General features: G+C 47.2%; 1 protein-coding gene across 5 annotated transcripts in view; it reads right to left on the reverse strand.

The window, feature by feature from the left end:
* The window catches only part of CYRIB (CYFIP related Rac1 interactor B), a 160,097-nt gene that overhangs the window by 63,237 nt on the left and 70,264 nt on the right, over positions 1-26,596 (reverse strand). For all 5 annotated transcript variants that reach the window (XM_088457897.1, XM_088457899.1, XM_088457901.1 and 2 more), the window contains one exon: positions 5,206-5,281. The gene's annotated coding sequence lies outside the window, so the exon portion shown is untranslated. The remainder of the gene's footprint in view (positions 1-5,205; positions 5,282-26,596) is intronic.

A 26,596-nucleotide genomic window follows, 5' to 3' on the forward strand; every position in this document is an offset into this window, starting at 1 on the left:
GGTACAAACACCGCGTAGGGTAAAAGCATCACAGGCGTATATAGAATCCCAAACGGGTCAATACACAACGGCTGGTACAATGTAAGGTGGTGCACTGGTTAGCTTGCTGCCTCACAGCACTGAGGTCCTGGGTTCAACTCCTGACTGAGAACGTATCTGTGTGCAGTTTGTATGTTCTACTTGTTTGTGTGGGTTTCTCCCAGGTACTCTGGCTTCCTCCCACAATTCAAAAACATTCTCATAGGTTAGCTGGCCTCTGACAATAAGGGAACTCTAGTGTATGTAGTAGAGAATATAGGGCCTGATTCAGACCCACTCGCGAGCGGCGGTCCGCTCGCAAGTGGGTCGATGTTATGGACTGAGCATGCGCACGACGGAGGGAGCTCCGTCGTGCGCATGCGCCAGACGCGACGAGCGAAGGAAAGTCCTTCGCTCGTTGTGTCCGATCAAAGGGGGCGTGCTGTCAATGTTGATTGACAGCACGCCCCCTTTGGTGGGCGTGCCGGGGGCATGCCTCCCTGACGGGGGCGTTCCCACGGGAACGCCTCCCGTCAGAAGCCGGCCCACTGACATCACTAGTGATGTCAGTGGGAGTGATTTTGGCTCTGATAGAGCCAAAATCACTCCGGAGCTTGCGGTTGAAAACCTCAACCGCAGGCTCCGGCTCGCAAATTCGATGGTCGCGATGGTCTCAACCATCGCGACCATCACAATGCACGCTCGTATAGCCTGTGGGTGGTGACCCACAGCTATACGAGCGTCCAGGAGGACGCTCCATGAAAATGGAGGCCGGCCCTCATTCAGAGCGTGCGCTCTGCTCAGAGCGTACGGCTCTGAATGAGGGCCATAGACTGTAAGCTCCACTGGGGCAAGGACTGTCCATTACGACTCCGGGGTAAGGTCCATTATGACTTAACACTTATTTTACTATTATTTTGCACAGAGCAATAGAATTAAACTGTAAAAATATTTAAAACTTGTGCAAAATAATACCTCGGATATTGAGGCGAGTTTCAGCATAAGGGTATGTGGTTTATTATATACTGTATATTATCTTAATGAGATAGGAGTGCCGTTTAGGATATATAACATTTTAATAAAACATTTTCACTTGATGTGTTCGACAACCTATTCTTTGGCTGTTTTGGAACTATATTGCCAGCCAAGTATGTGGGTACATATAAGATAACATACTACATCTACCCTAGTGTACAGAAGCACAACATGAAGGTCACTTAGGGTAAATCGGATTTGTTCCACTAAATAAGTTTGCAATTATATATAGTGTATAGTTATTGAAGGACTTTATCTACGTGACAGCAGAGGGCGCTATAACATAAACAATGAAAACTTAAGACATTGATAGCCAGGGTCCTAACCTATACCCTACATTGGGGGAGATGTATCAAAGCTTGAAGAGAGAAAGTGGAGAGCGTTTAAAGTACCAACCAATCAGCTCCTGTCACTTTACAGACTATGTTTGAAAAATGACAGTTTTGAGCTGATTGGTTGGTTGGTTCTTTATCTCTCTCCAAACTTTGCTACATCCCCCCCCCAGAATCTGTCTATAAATGTTGAAAACACACAGTATACACTGCAGGGACAGCCTTACCCCTCTGTAAAGTAGCAGCGCTTTAAAATTTAAACATGCAATAAGTCACATACCCAACGACCAAGACGTAAGACATCAAGTTGCGCATATCAGGTGATACTAACGCATTGATTTCTGGCCTGAACAGCTTTCAATTAAATAAGCGGCTCATTTAAGGTGCTCATTCAATGCAGTCACCAGCGCATCTCTCAGTCAGAGCTCATAGCCACCGAGCCAGCCTTGTGTTTGGGATGACAGTACTGACTGGTAGTGCTCCTGGCAGTCAGCGAGAGAGGGAGACGAGAAAAAAAACAAAAAAAGGGAAATGTTTTTTTGGCGAGAGTGAGGGGGGGGGAAACGGAATCCTGGAAATAAACAGATGGTTCCCCATGTTCTACAGAATAAAAAAAAAAACAACATGAATTTGCAGTGACGAGCCCCAGGCCAGCCGGCAGCCTCACGTTTCATATCTGCAAATATGTTTTTGTTCCAGGTTTACTCATAGTTGGTTCTAACCTGGAGAATAACGCTGCAGGAGTGGCCCTAAATATAGTGATACAGCGAATCGCGGAGGGCGGCGCTGACCTGCAGAGGCGGGGTGGATCAAAATGACACTGAGTTGCGCCCAGGGTCCATTCAAAAACTTAAATCTATAAGTACCGGCTGTACAATCCTCATATGACCAACACGGCGGCAGCGCCACCAGACTATGTACTTTCCAGCAGCCCAAATACCGTTACGCAGATTAACCTCAATGCTGTAGAAACATCATTCTTTACGTGCACTTACTAGCGTCTCTTGAGGTCAAAAGGAGGTCATTTGTGTTTCCACAAAGCGCATTCTCGCGTGAAAGCCGCCATTGGAACACTAAGGGCTGCAGAAAAGCACAACACGTTCGAACACTGCATAGTCATTAAAATAATGTTGTCTTAATAAATGCATGCAATTAATGCCTGCGGGTATGAAGCTCTAATAGGTTTCAAATGAAAGACTACTGTCACAGCTACTTTACTGAGCAGAAATCGCATCTAAAAAAAAAAGGCTTTTATCCATTTATTTTTATTTAACAAAGCTCATTACCTCCTGCACGTCAGTGACTTGTAGAAGACTTCTTCAGAAAACCAATCAACATTTTGTGCTTTCAGAGTGGACCCGTCAACTAGTTTATTCTGCATGGACCCTTTCCAGTGTTATAGACTGGAGTTCTGCTCCGGGCAGGTATGAAATATACATGAGTAACGATCATCCCATTTAATGGTAATGACCGTGCTCACTATGTGCCAAGGGAGGTATAAAGTATGACGTCTATGATGCTACAGAACTAGCAATTGGCTGTGACCGATTACATGAGAAAAAGTTCAGGTCAGCCGCCACCATTTGCCAAAAAAAAAAGTCAAAACTGCTAGCACAGAACGCAAGAGTCAACACAATACAATCAGGCTTTAGTCAGGCTGCGCTTTTCATTTGCCAAATTTGCAAGACGGGCATGTATCATCAATCAGTTTAACGTAACCAAGGGCGTAGAATACATTTAACACAGGGCAGCACAGACGGTGTAATGGTTAGCGTGACTGCCTCACAGCACTGAGGTCGTGGGTTTGATTCCCATCATGGCCATAACTGTGTGGAGTTTGTATATTCTCCCTGTGCTTGCGTGGGTTTCCTCCGGGTCCTCCGGTTTCCTCTCACACTCCAAATATATACTGATAGGTTAATTGGCTCCCAACAAAAATTAACCCTATTGTGTGCATGTGGTAGAGAATATAGAGTGTAAGCTCCACTGGGGCAGGGACTGATGTGAATGGCCAACTATTCTCTGTAAAGCGCTGCGGAATATGTGTGCGCTATATACATAACTGGTAATAAATAAGAAAATAAACACAAGAAAAGGCTTAATTCTATTGTTTGCATTGTGCAACTTCTACGATCCAAGTACAGAGTCACAGTCAGGTGTTACTTGGTGATATCTCTTGTACTATTCTCACCCCGGGGCTTATTCAGACTTGTCACCCTGTGCGTCTTTCTGTAATCAGGTTCTGTCTAAGACTCGCTGCAACTAGGGGAAATGAGCCCGGGGCTGGATATGTATTGGCTGCACTATCCGGACATGAACTTCAACCGATTTCCATTGCGTGCTGCGACTTCAGCATTTTCTGTGCTGTCCGTGAAGCTGCGCCTCCAGTCGCCAATCTAGTCTCACCCCCAAACAGATACAACAAGGGGAGCGTGCTGCAACCAAGGGGAGGAGTGACAGCTCGAGATTGACAGCTGCATCCGACTATGAACAGGTCACAGAGGTGCGACTTTTTAATAAATTAATGTTTGAGGCTGAGGGGGGAGATTTATCAAATCATGGAGAGAGCTAAAGTACCAACCAATGAGATTCTAACGGTCATTTTACAGTCCGTGCTATACAGACAGACAGTAAGAAAGCCGATTGGTTGCTATGAGCAACTTCTTTACAATATCTCTCTCCAACGTTTGATACATCGTCCCCCTGACTTAAGTCAGTTTCTGTTCAAATATACTTGGTGGAATAACGATTCACAGCAGAGTGAAAAAGTTACAAGAAATTAGGCGTAAAAGGAAAAAGCTCGGCAGGGACAGGAAAGTGGGATTTAACACAGAACACGGATATTGCACTGGTCACCTAAATGCTGTTTAGTCATCTCGTGGGTTGCACCAAAATGAAGCCCATCAGTTCAGTAGGCACGGGGGACATGTATCGGTACAAAGTAACGGTCTACAGGGCGTGGATGCCTGGATTCTCAGCTAGACACAATGCGTATACTGAGGCTTGTGCCTATTATAAGGATAGATTCCCAATGTGCGCACCTGAAACAACATGGAACTCAAGACCAAACAGAGGGACTAATTCAGAGCCGGACGCTATTTGCGGAGGGTTGTTCCAAAAAAGGGGCCGGCTATTTGCGGTTTGTTGACGCCTCTATGTCTGAGCGAACGAACGAAAAATGCGCTCGCTATTTTGTAAAGACGCCCCTTTGCAGTTCGCATCACACATCATCTCCGGTATTTATTAGATTAATCGGGTACATAGAAAGGCATCTGAACTGCTCACAGTGCTTGTGGTAGGTTTTTCTTACCACTATCACTGCGAGCAGTTCAGGCTAAAAGACAACCAAGTGACGTGGTCGATGACGCTCCTTTACTAATTATGGACTCCCATTAAACGCCCTTTATTACCGTTTGGCACACCTGCGTTTGGATCTCCACTCCCCCGTTTTCAAGCACCTTCCCTGTTACCACCCACAAACGGTACATTCTGTCACTCAAATTAGCAGCCCCTCGCTGTTTTGCGAGCGCACGATTTCCGATCGCAATGACTGTTTTGCGCATGCGCATTACCACCCATACGCATGCGCAGTTGTGCGAACATCGCTCAAAGCGAACGAGCGGCCGCTTACGAGCGGCTCTGAATCAGGCCCAGAGATGGGTCCCAAGGAGCTATGCAGCAGGCTAATCGTTACTGGCGGGGAGCACAAGTCCCGTCTTGCAGCAGCTCTCTGTGGTTAATCGGTGTCATGCTGGAAACATCTCAGAATACAGCAGGATTTGCTAACTTGTTAAGAAAGGACAGCTGTACAAATATTTACCAGCAGATGAGAGACTTTTCAAGTGGTCCGGAGGTTCCCTTCTGCAGCAAACGAGGTGGTGCACGTTCCTGAGGACCTGAAATTAAGCAAAACCCACAAATGGTCAGTCAGATCAAAAAGGACAAACTACAAACAGTCTACAGGACAGCTGCTGAATAATGTCTTCCACCAAATCATAATGTTCTTATATTATAAAACGTTACACAGAGTCCTGTACACACAACACCTCGGTGTCTCTAAGTTATTGAGAGCCACAGCTTATGAAACACCCATGGCAAACACCAGCAATTCACATTATAAAGGGCTTTCCGCATCAGACGCTAATTCTGTTGATCGGTACACAACCTCGAGGAATTTTACTAAATATCGAGATTTTATCCTTCACGTTACCCTCCTGCGTTATGCACCAGAACCTTCAGATTATCTATTTCCACTGCCCTTGGATACGATACAGAACTGCTCCGTATATACATCCAATGCACAGACCTGTACTGAGCTGGTATCGAGGGACTTTAGAACAAAAGTTTCCCGTCGCCTAAAGCAGACTGAAGGAGTAAGGGGGCACAGGTGCTTTCACTGCACGTCTTCATCAACTGACTTAACAGGCACGGCACATGGGATCTACTAAACACTACAAAGGAAATTCTTATGATATATACAAGCCTTTGGAGGGAACGCTAGCAGTAACATGGCATGCCGCAGTTGTGTTCATCCAGAGTGCACAGTTTGCTTAACACCAGTCAATACGAGACAAGGGGTGGAGGATATATACAGTATGTATAACCGGAGTCGGGAAGCCGGCTGTCGGGATTAGGTCCGCCGGCTTCCCGACTGCATACTGTATAACCCTACTTATAAGGAGTGACACGAAGGGCTGAGACACCAGCTTAGAAGAGAGACAGGACAGAGGTGGAAACATTCACATGGATCAGGGGAGGAAGTAATTTAGTTAAAACAGGATTTCTAGAAACAAGAGTAATAGATCCCTGGAACGGTCATTGAAAACACATAGGCCCTGATTCAGAGCCAGTCGCTTTGACAGAGCGCTCGCTCTGAATCAGGGCCGGTTTTTGTTTTTTTCAGAACGGCCTCCTGGCCGCTCGCATAGCTGTGGGTGACAGAGACCCTTGTGGTAGGGCTTGCGACGAGACCCTTGTGGTAGGGTCTCGTTGCCGCAAGCCCCAGAGAGATTTCGGCTCTAACAGAGCCGGAATCTCTCCACTGCCATCACTTGTGATGTCAGTGGGGCCGGCCCCAGACGGTAGGCATTCACATGGGAACGCCTCCGTTTTGGCAGCCACCTCCCCGGCCCACCCACCAAAGTGGGCGTGCTGTCACTCAACATCGACAGCACGTCCCCTTTGGTGCGAGACCCGGAGCGACGCGTTGCCCGTCGCTATCCGGGTCTCGCGCATGCGCACGACGGAGCCGGCTCCGTCGTGCGCATGCGCTCGGGGCCACCATCGACCCGGTTGCGAGCGCTCAGCACTTGCGACCGGGTCTGAATCAGGCCTTTTATTCCTTAAGAAAAAAAAATGAAAATTCTTATTTCAGCTTAATTCGTGGCAAAATGACGTCCTGATGGGACAATGTCGTCGGTCATGATGGGTTCAACTCACAAAATGTACATATGGATGCAGACATTTAACAGTTCCAAGTACATTGATCTGCGCCAATTCTGTGATCAAACAAATGTAAAGGGTGGAGGGGGGTGAGCTCTGCAACCCCACACTAAACCAAAAGTCACAATCTACTCCCCTTGATAAACTTTCACCAAAGAACGTCCTTCCATACAAAACTATTTATTGTGCATTTCCGATCATAAATGACAGTTTGGATGGATCATGCCCCCATACTGGCACAACAAACCACACAAATACATGAGGACACTGCCGCACAACTGTGTTTGTACTGCAGCCACACATTTCCCTTCCAATCTACAAAGACAGCCCTTCCAGCGCACGGTCACCCTTCTGATTGATGTATTACATACTTATGTGCACCAACATTCCGCTGGCACGTCAGATAATTGGATTATACAATGTTCCCTCCAGCCATTTGTTTCTATAAGAAAATCTAGTCTACCGTCCTCTTCCCTTAATGCTGCGCCCCCATCCCTTAACTCTCTCCATGTACTGATTACAGAAAATCGGTCATATTTACAGTCAAGCTCCGCTCCTGTGTGATGCAGGGATGAAAATTATAGCATTAATGGCGTATTGAAAACTCTTATACACAGTTGAAAAATAACAGTATTTAGAAACAGACAAAAAAACAACCACAAATTACAGTAATATGGACACTCAACAAATTATGATGTTAGCCTAAAAGAAATACGGATAGCATCTGAATAATTAAAATGTTAATCAATGCCAGACACTGTAATGATGATTATTATTTATATAACGGCAACACTTAAAGAGCGCTGTACCTAGAGGGGCTGATTCTTAGTTGCAAGTAACTGTGCACCTTGGTAAAACCATGCTGCACTGCAGGTGGGACAGATGGAAAATGTACAGAGATTTAGGCTGGGTACACATTGGAGCAACGGGCATTCGTTCCGACATCAGAACGAATGCCCAAGAATAGAGACTGTGTGTCCACACTGCATGACTTTAATGAACGACGGAACGAGTACGGTTGCACTGGCCGCTAGCGATAACTCTAGGTTTGATATGTCTGTAGCGTGCACACTGAGCGATGTAGGCGTTATGTCGTTACGAAATGGCATATCTGCCCAACATCGCTCCAGTGTGCACCCAGCTTTAGACATGATAGAGGCGTGTCCTAACTCACATCTAAATTACAGTGTAAAAATACAGCTGCTCAGCATTTGTGGGCTACATGCAAAAGCAGCCAGTATTTACCCTGCATGCATAAAAATTAAACGTATTTGCACTTTGCATTGCAGCATAATTTGTTCCAGGTGCAAAGTTATTGCCTATTTTGTTAGCTCTGCTCCCAAAGCAGAAATCAGCCCCAAGAATGTTTAATCATTCAGTTCCTGCTTCAGCAGAGCTTACAATCTAAAATCTCTAAAAACCCACCCAACACACAAGAGGCAGGTTGGTCAGAAGCGCAGCTTCTATGGCGCCTTAGTTGGGACATCTTTGCCATACATCAATATGAGCCCTTATAGATATGTATTGTGTGTAAGCTTTATTTTCTTACATGAAATCGATAATGAATACAACTCTGTGGCAGGACAACACAAGTTCACAGCTTCAACGAAATAACTTGCCTAAGGATACATAGAAATCCCAGGGAGATTTCAGTAATGAAGTTGAACCAGTTTCAGGGTCTGTGCGGTTTCTCCTCCCTCTGTATGAGATTCTCTGAGGAACAAGGCTGAAGGTGTAGGAATGCAGGACCTTATTGTACTGAGTTTATCAAGAGGAATTAGTAGCTACAGTATTTACTAGGTGTTTTCCGGTTCGGCAAGTCTTGTTCTCTTGTTCCAGTATTAGAGTTCCTCTCAGAAGCAATTTAAGGGAACCGAGTTTCTATAAGCACCGCAGATCTGTAAGTTGTAGGCCATAACCAGGCTAGTTGATGATAATTTACGGAAGTAAACCTAACCACTACTGCTAGAATTGTATCTGACCCCAGCAACTAATGCTGCGTACACACGGTACGATAAGCTGTCAGATTTTGACGATAACGATCCTATTGTTATCGTTAAAATCTGTCAGTTTCTGGCCCCAGCAAACGACCATACGATGGTCGATGCGGGGCCACGGATGGTCGTTATCGACCAACTTCCGGCGTCTGTGCAAGCAGGCAGACCTGGTCGATATCGACCAGGTTAGCCTGTTTACTATAGGAACCCGCGAAGGTCGTAATATAGTCTTTAAGGGGTTACACATGCAGGATGATCAGACAATGATTGTCTGATCATTGCCATCGTATCGCGTGTACGCAGCATTAGATTCACAATCAATAGTGCAGCATCTGTCCAATCACACGTAGTACTGGGCTGCACAGGACGCGTTCTCCCACAAGATCAGCGCACTCACCCCCTGAAATACTCTGAGCAGCTGTGAACATGATTCTGAGGATCGATTTGGTTTATCCCCACTGACTACAATATCCGATGCAGCAGGAGACTATGGCCCTGATTCAGAGCCGGACGTTCTGACCAGAGCGCTCGCTCTGAATCAGGGCCCTCCTCCATTAATATGGAGCGTCCTCCTGGACGCTCGTATAGCTGTGGGTCACCACCCACAGCATATACGAGCGTGCAAAAAGATGGTCGCGATGGTCTTGACCATCGCGACCATCGGAATTGCGAGGGAAACCCTGCGGTTGGGTTTCCCTGCCGCAAGGCCAGGAGTGATTTTGGCTCTATCAGAGCCAAAATCACTCCCACTGACATCACTAGTGATGTCAGTGGGGCCGGCTTCAGACGGTAGGCGTTCCCATGGGAACGTCTGGCAGGCACGCCCCCGGAACGCCCACCAAAGGGGGCGTGCTGTCAATCAACATCGACAGCACGCCCCCTTTGGTGCGAGACCCGGAGCGATGGAAAGTCCTTCGCTCGCCAGGTCTCACGCATGCGCAAGACGGAGCTCCCTCCGTCGTACACATGCGCAGTGGGGACCATCGACCCACTTGCGAGCGTACTGCCGCCCGCGAGTGGGTCTGAATGACCCCCTATGGCCACTAAAGTAACGGCGTGCAAGTTTCAGGCACCTTCAAAAAACTCGGCGATTTAGCCATTAAAACATAAAGCGGCAAAAGCAGGCTAATAGCAAAAAGGTGTCCTGCTACCCTAGTCAGACACACCATAACACACACAAACAATAAAAGAAAAAGTTTACAACCCGGCGTTCTTCTCCTGTGTGTGCCCATATCTACGGAAGTTAGAAGACTGAGAATACGCATTCTGTCATAACAGTAAAACTTGGTATTTGGTAAAAGTGGAACTAGGACGTTATGATTGTCACTATTATATGGGACTGTACATTCACTTCCTCAAAATAAAGACATACAAATATATATTGGTCACGTTAAGCTGGGTACACACTAGGTCGATGGGTCGGCCGCCAACCTGACAATTGGCACACACTTACCAATTGTCTGCACGATGTGTCGGGCTTGACAGCTCAACTGGGTAGGCATTTAAATTGCCAGCCCAGTTGAGCTGTCAATCACCGCCATGCTCCTGCAGAATGTATACGGCGATCGGCGGGATGCCCGTACACACCAGCAGATGGCCTGCACAACAGAACTAATGTGTCTGAACTACGTCGTTCACAGACGTACCCGGCGATGGCCATTCACGGGCAATAAATCTATCAGTGTGTACCCAGCTTTGCTCTTCATCTATAATTAGATTTATTGAAATAATAACCCAAACATTACCGAATGTGATTTATATGATACACTGGTAATAATTGGACAATACGTGAGCCAGACTATTCGCGAAACCCCTATAAAGTACCTTATACTGCCCTGCTGTGGCTGCCTCTCTTTACAAAAACACACAAGGAAATCCTTGACAATGAATCAGTCTCAAACGCTGTGGCATAACTAATCGCCTTTCATTGCCGCTTCACTACTGTCCGGGAAACTCCACACAATCCTGCCTACAAGGTTTCTACTGTACCCGCTTATGGAAATCCCTACCACGTCCAATCAGACTCACCCACAGCCGCAAAACCTTTAATCTCTCTAAAAGCCCATCTTTTAATTACTTAGCTAGTCCAAAATAAACTACTCAGACTGGTACACCCTCACAGCTACCCTATTCCCCACTGCCCTGCCCTGCCCTACATCTACTTATTCTACTACTGGTGCTCCCTCACATCTACCCTATTCCCCCCTGCCCTACATCTACTTATTCTACTACTGGTGCACCCTCACAGCTATCCTATTCCCCCCTGCCCTACATCTACCTATACTACTACTGGTGCACCCTCACAGCTACCCTATCCCCTCCTGCCCTACATCTACCTATACTACTACTGGTGCACCCTCACACCTACCCTATTCCCACCGGCCCTACATCTACCTATACTATTACTGGTGCACCCTCACACCTACCCTATTCCCACCTGCCCTACATCTACCTATACTACTACTGGTGCACCCTCACACCTACCCTATTCCCACCGGCCCTACATCTACCTATACTATTACTGGTGCACCCTCACACCTACCCTATTCCCACCTGCCCTACATCTACCTATACTACTACTGGTGCACCCTCACATCTACCCTATTCCCACCTTCCCTATATCTACCTATACTACTACTGGTGCACCCTCACACATACCCTATCCCCTCCTGCCCTACATCATACTACTACTGGTGCTCCCTCACATCTACCCTATTCCCACCTTCCCTACATCTACCTATACTACTACTGGTGCACCCTCACACCTACCCTATTCCCCCCTGCCCTACATCATACTACTACTGGTGCACCCTCACAGCTACCCTATTCCCCCCTGCCCTACATCTACCTATACTACTACTGGTGCACCCTCGCAGCTACCCTATTCCCCCCTGCCCTACATCTACCTATCCTACTACTACTGGTGCACCCTCACACATACCCTATTCCCCCTGCCCTACATCTACCTATACTACTGGTGCACCCTCACAGCTACCCTATTCCCACCTGCCCTACATCTACCTATACTACTACTGGTGCACCCTCACAGTTACCCTATTCCCCCTTGCCCTACATCTACCTATACTGCTACTGGTGCACCCTCACAGCTACCCTATTCCCCTCTGCCCTACATCTACCTATACTACTACTGGTGCACCCTCACATCTACCCTATTACCACCTTCCCTACATCTACCTATACTACTACTGGTGCACCCTCACAGCTACCCTATTCCCACCTTCCCTACATCTACCTATACTACAACTGTTGCCCCTCACAGCTACCCTATTCCCACCTTCCCTATATCTACCTATACTACTACTGGCGCACCCTCACAACTACCCTATTCCCCCTTGCCCTACATCTACCTATACTGCTACTGGTGCACCCTCACAGCTACCCTATTCCCACCTGCCCTACATCTACCTATACTACTACTGGTGCACCCTCACAGTTACCCTATTCCCCCTTGCCCTACATCTACCTATACTGCTACTGGTGCACCCTCACAGCTACCCTATTCCCCTCTGCCCTACATCTACCTATACTACTACTGGTGCTCCCTCACATCTACCCTATTACCACCTTCCCTACATCTACCTATACTACTACTGGTGCACCCTCACAGCTACCCTATTCCCACCTTCCCTACATCTACCTATACTACAACTGTTGCCCCTCACAGCTACCCTATTCCCACCTTCCCTATATCTACCTATACTACTACTGGCGCACCCTCACAACTACCCTATTCCCCCTTGCCCTACATCTACCTATACTGCTACTGGTGCACCCTCACAGCTACCCTATTCCCCCTGCCCTACATCTACCTATACTACTACTGGTGCACCCTCACAGCTACCCTATTCCCCCTTGCCCTACATCTACCTATACTACTACTGGTGCACCCTCACAGCTACCCTATTCCCCCCTGCCCTACATCTACCTATACTGCTACTGGTGCACCCTCACAGCTACCCTATTCCCCCCTGCCCTACACATCTACCTATACTACTACTGGTGCACCCTCACAGCTACCCTATTCCTCCCTGCCTTACATTTACCTATAAAACTACTGGTGAACCCTCACATTTACCCTACTGAAACTGGTGCACCCTCACACCTACCTTACTCATACTTGTGCACACTCACACTGGTGCACCCTCACATTTACCCTACTCACACAGGAGCACAATCACACGTACCCTAATCCCACTGGTGCACCCACACACCATCCCTTCTCCCACCTGTCCTACTTATACTGGTGCACCCTCACACGTACCCTACTCACTCAAGTGCACTCTCACACTTATCCTACTCCCACCTGACCTACTCACACTGATGCACTCAGATCCACACACCTTCCCTACATCCACCTATACTAACCATACTTGTGAACCCTTACACTTACTCTGCACACGCTCACATCTACCCTACTTCATACTGGTTTACTCACACACCTTCCCTACTCCCACTGATGCACCCTCACATTTACCCTACTCACACGTACCCTACTCCTACTTGACCTACTCACACTGGTGCACCACACACCATCCCTTCTCCCACCTGTCCTACTTACACTGGTGCATCCTCACATCTACCCTACTCTCTCTGGTGCACCCTCACACCTACCCTACTCTCTCTGGTGCACCCTCACACCTACCCTACTCTCTCTGGTGCACCCTCACACCTACCCTACTCTCTCTGGTGCACCCTCACACCTACCCTACTCTCTCTGGTGCACCCTCACACTTACCCTACTCTCTCTGGTGCACCCTCACGCCTACCCTACTCTCCCTGGTGCACCCTCACGCCTACCCTACTCTCCCTGGTGCACCCTCACGCCTACCCTACTCTCTCTTCTCCTACTCTCTTTGGTGCACCCTCAGGCCTACCCTACTCACTCTTATTCTACTTACTCTGGTGCACCCTCACACCTACCATACTCACTCTTACCTTACTCTGGGGCACCCTCACACCTACCATACTCACTCTTACCTTACACTGGGGCACCCTCACACCTACCTTACTCACTCTTACCTTACTCTGGTGCACCCTCACACCTACCATACTCACTCTTATCCTAATCTCTCTGGTACACCCTCACGCCTACCCTACTCACTCATATTCTACTTACGCTGGTGCACACTCACACCTACTCTAGAACAACCTTACAAAACTTTCCCAATCTCACGCCACCCTCGCTCCTCTCCTCTAAGCCGCGTGCTTTTCCCATAAGAATGTACGTTAGAATGTAAGCTTTTTTTTATGAGCAATGATCTCATAACCTTTGTTATCACATCTGCAATTTATTTATAGTGCATGTCCTGTGGAGCACTGTGGCCGTTCAAAATCAAATGACAAAAATAATAATACAGGAGCATCACGAGAGAAGCAGCTTATGGTTCGCTAGATGTTGATGAACTATGTATCCCAGCACGCTCAGCCAGGACACAACAGCATTCAAGCACTGGGTTGCTTAAGCAGCCTCATAACGCATGCATATTCTGCAACTTCCTCATTCTGAGGCTTCACGTACCCTGTAATCACAGAAACGGGAAGCAAATGAGCTGAATGAGGAAGCGCTCACAGCACCTTCCTCCCTGCTGTAATTAAGCCAAACTGCTTCCTGTACTGCAAGTGTCTCTACCAGCCCAACATTTGCATCAGAACAATATATATCGTGGCTGGCAGAGAAAGGGTTACAAAAAAAAAAATGTGCATTTACACCCACCCCATAAATCTTACTAATATGCAAATACAACTGAGATAATGATGTAACAATGCTGTAATGTACAACAAAGCCAGGGATCTATTCCCAGCAAATGCAAGGGAAGTTAACAACCATAGTGACAGTGTGTGTGCGCGTGTGTCATTCCAGTTCTCACGATTCAGCCTGTCACGTGGCCACTTCCAGTGTGGTGGCTGCACGTGGCCTTGCACAGATTTGTCTGTTCAGTGGTCAGGTCACACAGCCAGCTCCAATGGGGGGATTTCTGCTCGCCAGCCCCAAACGGTTAAACACTAAGAAAATCACTACAAGGTCAACTTGGCATAGTCGGCGACTATTTGCACTACTGCCCCTAGTGAAAACACATGGCAACAGCCGTATTGTGCGGCCTCTGATAGAAGTACACATAGCAGGATTACCATTTCTTGATCATTTACATTCCATTTTTAGAACGCCACCATATTCCACTGAGATGTACAAAGACGACTTATTCATTTGCATCCGTTCTTGGCCCAGTGGAACGAACAATCTAATTTCTGTACCAGGGACACAAGGGCCCACACTAGAAAATTAACCTGGGACTGTGATTTTGTAGCATGGGACAGAAGGAAAGCAAGAAAAAAAAAAGCATGTGGTAGAAACCCTCACAAATATGGTAAGAACATACAAACTTTAAACAGCACCCTGGTCAGATTGAAACCAAAGAACTACAAGCGAGGTCTATTTATCAAGCAGTGAAAAGAGTGGAGAAAAGGACTAGTGCAGAAGTTGCCCATAGCAACCAATCAGCTCCTACCTATTATTTTATAGACTGTACTTGACACGGTGATAAGGTGCCAGCCAATCAGCTCCTAACTGCCATTTTTCAAACACAGCCTGTGACATGGCAGTTCGGAGCTGATTGGCTGGTACCTTATCACCGTTCACTTTATCTCCTAACACCTCTGTGTACGACCATGGTAGCGCGCTTACTAGCATTTGCTAATGTAAGAATCCGGCCATGTATGCCGAATAGGAATGAGATAGATCCCCTTCCGTTTGTGTACAATGATGTCATCAGACAGTGTCCAACGTCATTCCCTACCATCCAAGTGGGCATAATTGGGGAATATATTCTTGTTGCGAGCGAAGCAAGTCACCGTGCCCGCAGCGTGGCGAGCGAAGAGAGCCTGCAAGGGTCCGAATTTCTTATTTTCCTGGAAAGTGTGGGCAAAAACATCCACTTCCACCCTCACTCACGTCACTTCCAGGTACATCTACTGAAGGGGTTTTACACTCTTCCATGCCGAATATCTGTGCGTCTGCAGGTAGATGTCCGTTCCGTCCATTGTTCTTATGTTCACAGCCATCATACTTAGCATAGGAGCTTGCACCCACTCCATCCTGGAGCAAAGGATCGGTCAGAAACTGGTGTCCCATTTGCAGAGACATGCTACGAACAAGCACGGCAGTCGCCCTACACACCCACTACACTCCCGCAAGACGGATCTGTTCTTCGAGTCCACATGGTCACCGCCCGTTACACTGAAATAGTGCTCAGGCATCGGATGGATCAACCTGCGCACACCTGCAAACGCCGTCCCTGTGAGTATGCCATGTTTCTTACTACAGAGCATACGCAGTACGCAGACAAAAATCGCTAAAATCGGTCTACGTTACTACTGGCGCCTGACTCAGAATAAGTCCCGTAAAACGGAATCGCACGCTAAGTAAGCTCCAAGGAGGAGGCTTCTGAAAGGAAGACTGCAAATGAAGAATACAAAAGAGACTAATATAAGGGATCGATTCAACTGAACGTGAATTAAATAACGCCAAGAAGGAGCTCCCGCAGCTATTCAATTCTGCACGCTGTTAGGTCAGAGAATGCTCTTTCTCGCACCCCTCGCTCCTTAAACATGGTGTTTAGTCGCGAGAACGGGCTTTCTTAGACTAAACTGCCCGGCGCGATGCTGTTTCCACAGCGCTAAGGGCAGAAAACAGCATCCTGTACTTTTATTCGGATTTCTGCTCGCACTCCCCTGGATCAAGGATGCGAGAAGAAATCCTTAACAGTGCGCAGAATTGAATAGATCTGGGAGCTCCTTCTCGACGCTATTTAATTTGCATTTAATTCGAGCCCTAAGTCCTACAATGTCAGTATTCACAGAATAAACTGTAAGCTCTGCATGAGTCCTTGCTGTGCAGTGTGCACTAAAGACAAACAAATAAAAAAAGTCTTCAGATTACTATTTTTTAAAAACTATCACACAAGTTCTACATCGACACAATTCAACTACACTACAGCTACGCAGCTGCACTACGACTCACTTGCACTAGGTGTAATCAGGCTTGGTGTATGAGCACAAATCTGTACTGTAAAACTGCATAATATAACTCTTCTAGATGTTCAATTTATAACTTCACAATAAGAAAGATAAAAAAGTGAAAATATGCAAAAAATAAATAAATAAGTGCAATGTTGTATTGCAGCGGTGGCTCTTGATCCACATGCGGCTCTTACATTGTCCTGATGTGGCTCCCCTGACTGACACCGACTGCTGGAGCGACACATGGAGAGGCTGCTGGAGTGACACATCAGGGGCCGCTGGAGTTACACATGGAGAGGCTGCTGGAGTGACACATCAGGGGCCGCTGGAGTTACACATGGAGAGGCTGCTGGAGTGACACATCAGGGGCCGCTGGAGCGACACATCAGGGGCCGCTGGAGCGACACATCAGGGGCCGCTGGAGCGACACATCAGGGGCCGCTGGAGCGACACATCAGGGGCCGCTGGAGCGACACATGGAGAGGCTGGATTGTGTTATGTGAATCTTTTTTTTTTCGAATGCATTTTTTTGTGGATGTGGCTTTTTCTTTCCTTTTAATAGTCACCTCCATGGTGATTGTGTGCATGCGCTTTTACATGCTCCTACAAAAATCATACCAGGGGCGTGGCCTAGCTGGTATGGCCACACCTTATTGCAGGTGTGCCGGCGGCGTGTGCATGATCTCGGCTATTTGACATACCTAGCATTCCCGCTGAGACAGCCTGCGGGGTCTGTCTCCACCCGCGGGTCGCAGTGTCCCACGGGTGGTGAAAACGGCTGCGCAGCGGTCACCGCCGGTGAATGGATGCTGGGCGCATTCACAGTGACTGCAACGCTTGGGGGCTGGCCGTCATGTCCGTAAGTGCCGGGCACGCCCCCAGGAGCAGCGACAAGGGGACGCGTCATAAAGACGCCCCCTTTTCTTTGGCTACGCCCCATCTCTAGGTCCGGGGCCCTGTCTGCTGCCGGACCTAGAGTGAACACGAATACCTACAGATATATTTGGGCTCTTAGGCCCTCATTCAGAGCCGTTCGCTATTTGCGTTCGTTCAAAAACAAGGAGTGGCTATGCAAATGATCCGTTCGCACATTGCAGTCTGTTCACACCTCTAAGTCTGAACGAGCGAGCAAAACATACGCTCTTTTATTTCTTAAAAACGCCCCCTGGCCGCTCGCACCATACGTCATGTCCGCTATTTATTAGATTAATCGAGTACATCGAACAGGATATGAACTGCTCGCTATTCTTGTAGTTGGTTTTTTCAACCGCTATTTTGCGAGCAGTTCTGAGTTAAAAAAAACCAAGTGACGTGGTCATTGACGCTGCTGTATTAATTATGCACACCCATAAAACGCCCGTTTTGACCTTTAAGCACGCCTGCGATCGGATCTCCACTCCCCGTTTTCAAGCACCTTCCCCTGTTACCACCCACATACGCCTCATTCTGTCACTCAAAATAGCAGGCACTCGCTATATTGCGTACAAATGATTTTCGGACGCACTGACTGGTTCGCGCATGCGTACTAAAAACCGTACGCATGCGCAGATGTGCGAACATCGCTCGGGAACGAGCGTACTGCCGATAGCGAGTGGCTCTGAATGAGGGCCTTAGACTGGTTGGCCACCCCTGCTGTATTGCATATATTGCGGCTGACGGGACAGTTTTAATTTTCTGTCTTTGCACTGATTGAAGGCAGTCACAGGGGCCAACATCTGCACTTCCTTACCAGGCCTCCAGCACTCAATTGCGACCACCACTGCTTAAACCTAAATATTACGACAGCAAAACTTTGGCACAGACATGAGCAGTTAATAGCAAGTATTGATCTGCTTCTGTTCACAAGCCATAGATCAGCCCTTATTCCTGGAGAGCTCAGCAGCCTGCTCGCCACAAACACAAAAGGGGATTACTAAAGCTTCATTTGCTTCATCATATTTTATTGAAGAGCAAGTACAGATACTCTGTGACATTCCTGTAAATGATAGCCATCGATTGTGGGGTTCGCTGTCATTTATTGTGGGAAGTAGTTTCGTCATTCTGGTTTTCTTGCTGACACACGTGCACAAGAAATTCTATGTCTTTCCATGTACCCTATCCCCACCCTGCGGTCTTCCGCTGCCGATGCTATTACAGGAGATGCACGCTCCACGGCAGGCGAGGTGTGAGTGACAGCTTGCCAGTCTTGCCGAGCAGAAAAGGTTTGATAGATTTATGAAACAGAGGAAGGGTCAGTAACATTGCAACAACTCACACACTGCATTTTGCCTGAAATGGGTGGTTTACCCACTGGCGTTAACAAAATGTCAATGACACTAGCTGTCAAAAGCAATCATGTTTCACACAGGCGTCCCTGCGTCCAGTTGCAGTAAACGCAAGCGCATAGACCAGGCATCCTCCCAAAAAAAACTTAAAATCCTGACGCTCCTGACAAATGAAAATAGGGGTCACTGAAACCAGTAGGTTCCATTACCAGACCAGTCTACGTGCCTGTGCCAGCATAAAAACGATGGCTCTTACCACCGGGCAAACGGAGGTACAGGAATGACAGGTCAACACTAAACACTGTATTTGACCTTAATCGCTTATCTCCAAATTTCCAATTTTGGGGGTTCAGTTGCCCTAAGTCAAAACAGCGAAACGCAGACTAATTTACAGCTCCCGTGAAAAATGACAACTTTTCTGAATGTGTGTCTGTGTCACCAAACGCAGCGGGTTGCTCTCTCTAGAAGACAAATCAATTCATTAACATTCAGGAAAATGTAGTGTAATTGAGAGGTATTCCCATCATGTCTGTGACACTTACAGCTACTGGCTTTGAAATAGTTCATTATCATGCAGGATGGAAAGTACCCCCTCCCCAAGAATGACGGAGCCCATCCCATTGGCTGCTCCCTATTCTATCCCGCAGTCTCTGGTGTTTAATTAGTGTGCTCTTCGGGGAGTAAAGCCCACTACTGATAAGCACCGTGTGTTCATTAAGGCAGACTTCAAGGCAATCTGAGCCACTCGGAGATGTGAAATGAAATAAGCGCTCGCATTGATGTGCTCTTTCATGCATTTGGACAATTCAGGTGAAGTCTTTGAACGCGGTGATTTATACGCACCCAGCTAAATGTGACCAGACTCTGTATGTGTTACCAGGCAGGGACGGGCTGACGTAGCCAAATGCCGAATCTGAACATTATACGGAGGCTGAAAACCGGATTAAAATGATTTCAGTTCCTATGGGCCTATAACGTGGGAAGGAGAAGGAAATAAACAAGGTTCAATCTATGGCTGCCGGGGTAAACTGGAGATGAATATTAGATTAAATCCGCCTTCAAAAGATCTTTTTAATACTGAACATGTGAGTCAGTAATGTCTTTCAGATAAAAGCACTGGAAGAGAAGAGGAAACAACAGTCTAGTGTCAGATAGTGTATCCCGTTAACCCATATTTTCTATACAATGAAGGAAATGAATTCCTGTACAAGCATCAATGAGTGATACCCCTAATCTCTGTCAGCCTCCGATTTCCCACACACACAATATAATATCCTACCATGTTGGAACTTTCCTCATCCATGTCACAGTAATGAACGCACAGTACTATACACTTTGGCCCTCATTCAGAGGCGCTCATTCTGAATGAGGGCGGCCGCTTGTATGTTTTAGTGCGGCCTCCTGGTCGCTAGCTAAGCTGTGGGTTACCACCCCACAGCTTTAGCGACCGACCAGGGTGATGGTCGCGATGGTCAAGACCATCGCGACCATCGGGGCTTGCGACGAGACCCTCAGGTTGGGTCTCGGCAACCGCAAGCCCCAGGGAGCGTCAGTGGGGAGCAGGAAGCTCCCCACTGACATCACTGCTGTCAGTGCGGCCGCCCACAAAACAGCAGGCGTTCCTTGAGGAACGCCTCAGTTTGTGTAGCCACCCCCCCGCCCCACCTACAAAATGGGGCGAGCGGTCGATCATCATCGACAGCCGGCCCTTTTGTAGTCAGCTCCGGAGCGAGTGAATTTCGCTCCGGGGCTTGCGAACGTGCAGCGCGCGTGCGCAGGGCCTTAACATTGACCCGGTTGCGAGCGCTCAGCGCTTGCGACCGAGTCTGAATGTGTGTTCAAACACCGTATTTTATCAATACTTTCATCTTCTCTCTTTTTCAAGTTTAACATCGATAGATATTACGCTGCATAAAATGCACACAGTGGGCCTCAATCAGAGTTGGGCGTAGACGCAAATTGTATCTTCTGTTGCCCGTAATGTGCTCCTTTTCTTTGGTTCACATGGGAGTTTTTTCTTTTTTTAGTCGCACTTGTGACTCCTTACGAAAAGAGGGCCGCGTTGGGGGTTGGAGGGGGCATATAGATGTGGCCAAAGAATATTAAGTATGGGTTTATTTACTAAGCAGTGTTAGGAGACAGAGGACCTCATTCAGAGCCGGTCGCACAGAGCGTGCGGTTGGTCTGAATGAGGGGAGGACGTCTTGAATTTTCAAGACGTCCTCCTTTGCGGTGGTAAGGCTGTGGGTTAACAGCCTTACGACCGCTGTGGGTTAACAGCCTTACGACCGCCTAAGGTGATGGTCGCGATGGTCAAGACCATCGCGGCTTATGACGAGACCCTAGGGTAGGGTCTCCCTTGTCGTAAGCCCCGGAGAGCTTTCGGCTCTGTCTGAGCCGGAAGCTCTCCACTGACATCACTAGTGATGCCAGTGGGGCCGCCCCCAAACGGAAGGCGTTCCCATGGGAACGCCCCCGTTTGGGCTGCCACCCCCCCCCCCCCGCCTTCCAAACGGGGCGAGCTGTCAATCAACATCGACAGCTCGCCCCCTTTGGATCGAGACCCACTACGACCGGCGCTGTCGGTCGTAGCGGGTCTCACACATGCGCACGCCGGCGCCATCGTGCGCATGCTCTGTGGGGGGCCATCGACCCGGTCCGAGCGCATCGGCACTAACGACCGGGTCTGAATGACCCCCATAGTGAAAAGTGATAAGGTGCCAGCCAATCAGCTCCCAACTGACATCTCACAGGCTGTGTTTGAAAAATGACAGTTGGGAGCCGATTGGCTGGCACCTTATCACTTTTCACTCTGTCTCCTAACACTGCTTAGTAAATAGACCCCCTAAAGAGAGTATTACGGTGATGCTGACGTCCTTTGGGGGGGGGGGGGGGGGGGAATGGATTTGTGAGTATCCTGGTGCAAGTTCAGGGCTGATGAGGGGGACGTTTGATTGGTCGAATGCGTTTTAAGTCACACCCATTAATGCAAGAGAAGTTAAAGTGCAGAGACAATAATTGGAGCACAGGGTACTGAATGAACGCTTCATAAAAAATAAAAGTATGTTTACTACTGTGTGGCAAGGGGACAATTGCCCATATATTAGTATTGTTTTAATTACATTTGCGTCTTCTTCGATTTTCATCTAACATGTTCCAAGTGACTGGGGTACTTATTATCTGCACTCTCCGGCCACTGACTGTACGGTGTATGCATTATGCACCGCGATTTCCAGCCCGTTTTGTAATCACCGTGCAGCCTTGCCGCTCTCCGCATTAATGGCGCATTCACTCCTGCTACTTGCATGGGGAGGGAGGAGCAGCGGCGACCTAGGCAGAGTTAGTTGTATTGCACATCTGTGGCCAAATCAGGATAGGTAGCATTTTATTTATTTATAGTCCACATTGTGCAATTACGCTTCCATCTAACGCTGAGTAAGGCCCAGCATTTGCTCGTCTCGCAGGACGCAGCATTGCGGGATGCAGGCTGATCCATTTCTATCTAAAAAAAACAGAATACACAATTCAACAGAGGATAAAAAAAAAACACATACAAATGTAACAATGCTAAATAAAATACTAAACGTTTAATCCCGTTGCCATAAAACTTCTTCTTTGAAAGTTGGCGCAGAGCTGTGTTGTGATGCACGGTTGTGCCAGTGACGTTGGGTAGAGGTGCAGTAGCGTGCATGGAGTTCTAGCAGCTGTTAATCTAGCTATATTGAGTTGTCCACCAGGCTGTATGTGGTGATGTTGGTGAGTTATGGCGGAACCTCGTGGCTAATTGAAACCTCCCACATAGTGTATGTGCGCTCTTTGGTTATGATGGTGATAAAAACATTTTACCATTTTACACTTTATGGTCTGAACATTTTTCCAGAGGACAGAATCCTGACAGCTGTCTTTCAGTGGGCGGAATTCAATTCTTTTCATCCCCTATCGCACCCGACAGAGCTATTCTATTCTTGCTCCTGTCGGGCGCGATCAGCTGCCAAGCGCTACATTTCAGCTCGCAGCCCCTGGGGGATGAAAGCTGAAATGTGCAAAAAGTGACATGTTTGGGCGCCCAAACATAATTTTCGCGATCGCGCCCAGCACTTTGGTCGGGGTTAGCCGTTTTACGCGGCTAAACCCAACCACTTTGGGTGCGATCAGCGTGAAACGCTGGCACAATTGAATAGCGGCCCGCGAACTCCTGTCACTTTAGATGGGAGATGCGGGCCGCGAAATCAATTGAATTCCGCCCAGTATCCTAACTCTCCATACCTTTAACCCTAACCCTCCCTCCCCACAGTCTAAACGTAACTCTCCCCGCTAGTGCCTAACTCTAAAGCTGCATACACACGATTTTTTGAACGATTATCGTTAAACGATAATCGTTTGACTCAGAAAGTGAACGATTTTTTCAAACGATGATCGTTCATGCGCGTTCACGTTTGTAGTTTGTAGTTCAGTCAGACTTGTCAACTCAATGATTTTCATTAAGGAAATATGCAAAAATCGTTTGCAGTTCAACAAAATCGTTCATTACACTTTAAAAAACCTGACAGAAAATCGTTCATAAAATCGTTGGTAACAAAATCGTGTGTGTATGCAGCTTAACACCTAACCCCGCTACTTACTGTCCAGATGCCGGAGCCGGATTCCTGCACGTGTCGGGATTCCGGCACCTGTCAGGATATTGACCAGATCCTGTTTATCCACCTTACGAAACCAATTAAGTACTTTTGTTTTATTTCAACACAATAGGCTGAACAATACTTAATCAGGACACTTCAGAGGCTATGAATTATAGTAGGGTGCTGTATACAAAGTATAGCACTATTCCATGGCTGAAGAAATACAATCATTTCTATAGGGCGCCATGCTGACAGAAAGCAGTATACGTAACCGCTTCACATAAAGCTATATTGGGGGGCGACGGGGGACTTTTACATATGGACACCAGGTTTCCTGCCTACAGAAAGGATATCGCATCAACTTGACTTTAAACAGTAAAAATCCATTCCTTTCGTCAGCTGGGACAAAACAGCAGCGTTTAATAATTCAAGTCACTCTTCCTGCCTACCTAGCCACGTTACTTCCAGATTCGCTTGTGGCTAGCTGTGTTTCAACATGATAGTTCTACAAAAAAATTAAATAAAAAAAACCCCGTCATTCCAGCCACTGCTCTCCATCAGGGAGAATTCCTACATAAATCCCATCCAAAGATGCGTCTGAGGGAGCGAGCGCCCATCCCCAAACAAAAGAGAACGGATCCATGGCTCAGGGCTGCACTTAAGAATTTCACTTCTTCTGTCTTTTGGAAGAGACAGGCCTGCTCCAGCGTTGTGCCAGGACCCCAACGTCAGTAAGCAGAATATTGCACACCAGTCATCAGCATGCTGCGACCTGCCTAAATTGGACGGCTTTCAGATCCTCCAACGTCTCCTCCCCACCTGTACGCGCCGACTCTCCGACTTGGAAAAGTTCACCTCAAGCAAGACATCCTCTGGTTTCTGAAAGCAGCTGGCACAGCTCGCATCTCTATGCCGATCACATACGCCGCAATACGCTCCCTGAATGTCTTTGCCTGGGGAAATGATTCACTTAAAAGCAATATCCAGGAGGACTAGGGAATCTGTTTGCTACAGGAGCACAAAACAGCTATGAAGCCGAACAGAGGCTCCGGGTGTCGGAAAAACTGAGAGGACGTAAGACGCCTATTAAAAAGACGCATAAACTATTAATGTAACAGTTTCTTGGTAACATAAAAAGAACAACGCTTTTTAAAGTGGAACTAAAATATCTTCAGAGGTATGGCGGAGAGAACTGTTCTGCCTGCCCTTGAATGTAAGAACAGCGTTATTCGCTCAGAAAATCATTTAGGAGTTGCTTAGTGCACGCTGCCATTTTCTGTTCATTCCACATCCCACAGCCACTTAACAGAAATACTTATCATTATACTAGCATAAATATACATTACCACTTACGTATGTGAGAATAAATGTCTCTTGCATATAGTTTTACACATTTTATGTTTAGTTTCACTCCAAGAAATATTGGTGTTTTCACCGAATATGGCAAAAATGTACGGTGTCGTTTTACACTTTAGGTGGCCTTTTATTGCGTCCGTCTATGGTCCACAAAACGTACGTTCCCAAAGCGGGTTTGGGAATACACACGTGCAAACTCTCAGCACTGAGAAATATCGCTGCAACTGCTAATATAATGTGAAAGAGTCGTACATCCTGCTCGAGGTGAATGGTCTGATCCGAGAAAACACAATTAGTGGGGTCGGACACTGACCATATGAACGATAGAACGCTGTGAAGATACAACTGGGTTTTACCTTCCTTCCCTAATGACACCTGGCAGATCCCAAACAGACGCGGATAGATTTCACCGGGTTTATTCTGGGCCTGAAAACACTATTTAGATCAGGGGTGGGGAACCTTTTTTTCTGCAGAGGGACATTTTGATAATATATATATATATATATATATATATATATATATATACACACACACACACATACATACAGCTTCCAAGGTGTAGGCACTCCTTTTCCAAATGAGTTACTTGCCGTGGTGCGCACTTAAAGGTAGATAGAACAAGTATTGGTGTCACTCTCCGGTCTTAATAATAATCCACAGTGGCAACTGTGTCACAAGTCAACGTGACGAGTTTTACAATAAACTCGAAACGTTGACTTGTGACAAAGTTGCCATTGTGGATTATTATTAAGACCGGAGAGTGACACCAATACTTGTTCTATATATATAATACTTGTGGGCCCGGTGCAGGCCACGCCCCCTGCGTGTGACATCAAATGAGGGCAGGATTACAGCAATGCCCGGGTATCCTGAGGATGCCCTGGTGTAGCTGTAAGGGCAGCGGTTTGACCGTTTGAAGCGTTCTAAGGACGCTCCAGGTGGCGCTGCTGCATAGATTCTGGCTGCAGGGTGCCATTCTAGGTACCTTGATAGCCAGATAAGGCTATCAGAAAAAAAAGCTCAGAGTGCCAGACCAAATGATTCCGGGGGTCTTATACAGCCCCCGGGCCTGAGTTTCCCCATCCCCGATTTAGATCAACAACTATTTAAATGGTCAAAACAACAGTGTGGCTTTGAGAATTTACATTAAAACCTGTATACTAGTTTGGGAGCCAAGTTCCGTATGCACCATCATGGTTTATAACTTCCATTTATTTTTCATTTTCATTTAAGAAGAATTGCAGAAAAATGTTATCCAATGTCGCGTTATATAATCATAATACAACGAGGCTGATAGCATGCAACAGGTTTGCTGCAAGAGCATTATAAAGAGTTCCCTTTAATAGGTTGGTAAAATATTTTGGAGAAAGGTTTTTAGACAGCGTCTGGCAGGCATAAAAACCATATGAAAAATATTGTGTAAAACATTTGCATACGTATCACTGAAGGTTAGAGGGGCGCCTCCTCCATCTTGCTGAGCACGATGCTTAAAATCA

Source organism: Taudactylus pleione, unplaced genomic scaffold (genome assembly GCF_031769625.1).
Source record: "Taudactylus pleione unplaced genomic scaffold, aTauple2 ptg000791l, whole genome shotgun sequence".
Lineage (NCBI taxonomy): Eukaryota > Metazoa > Chordata > Amphibia > Anura > Myobatrachidae > Taudactylus > Taudactylus pleione.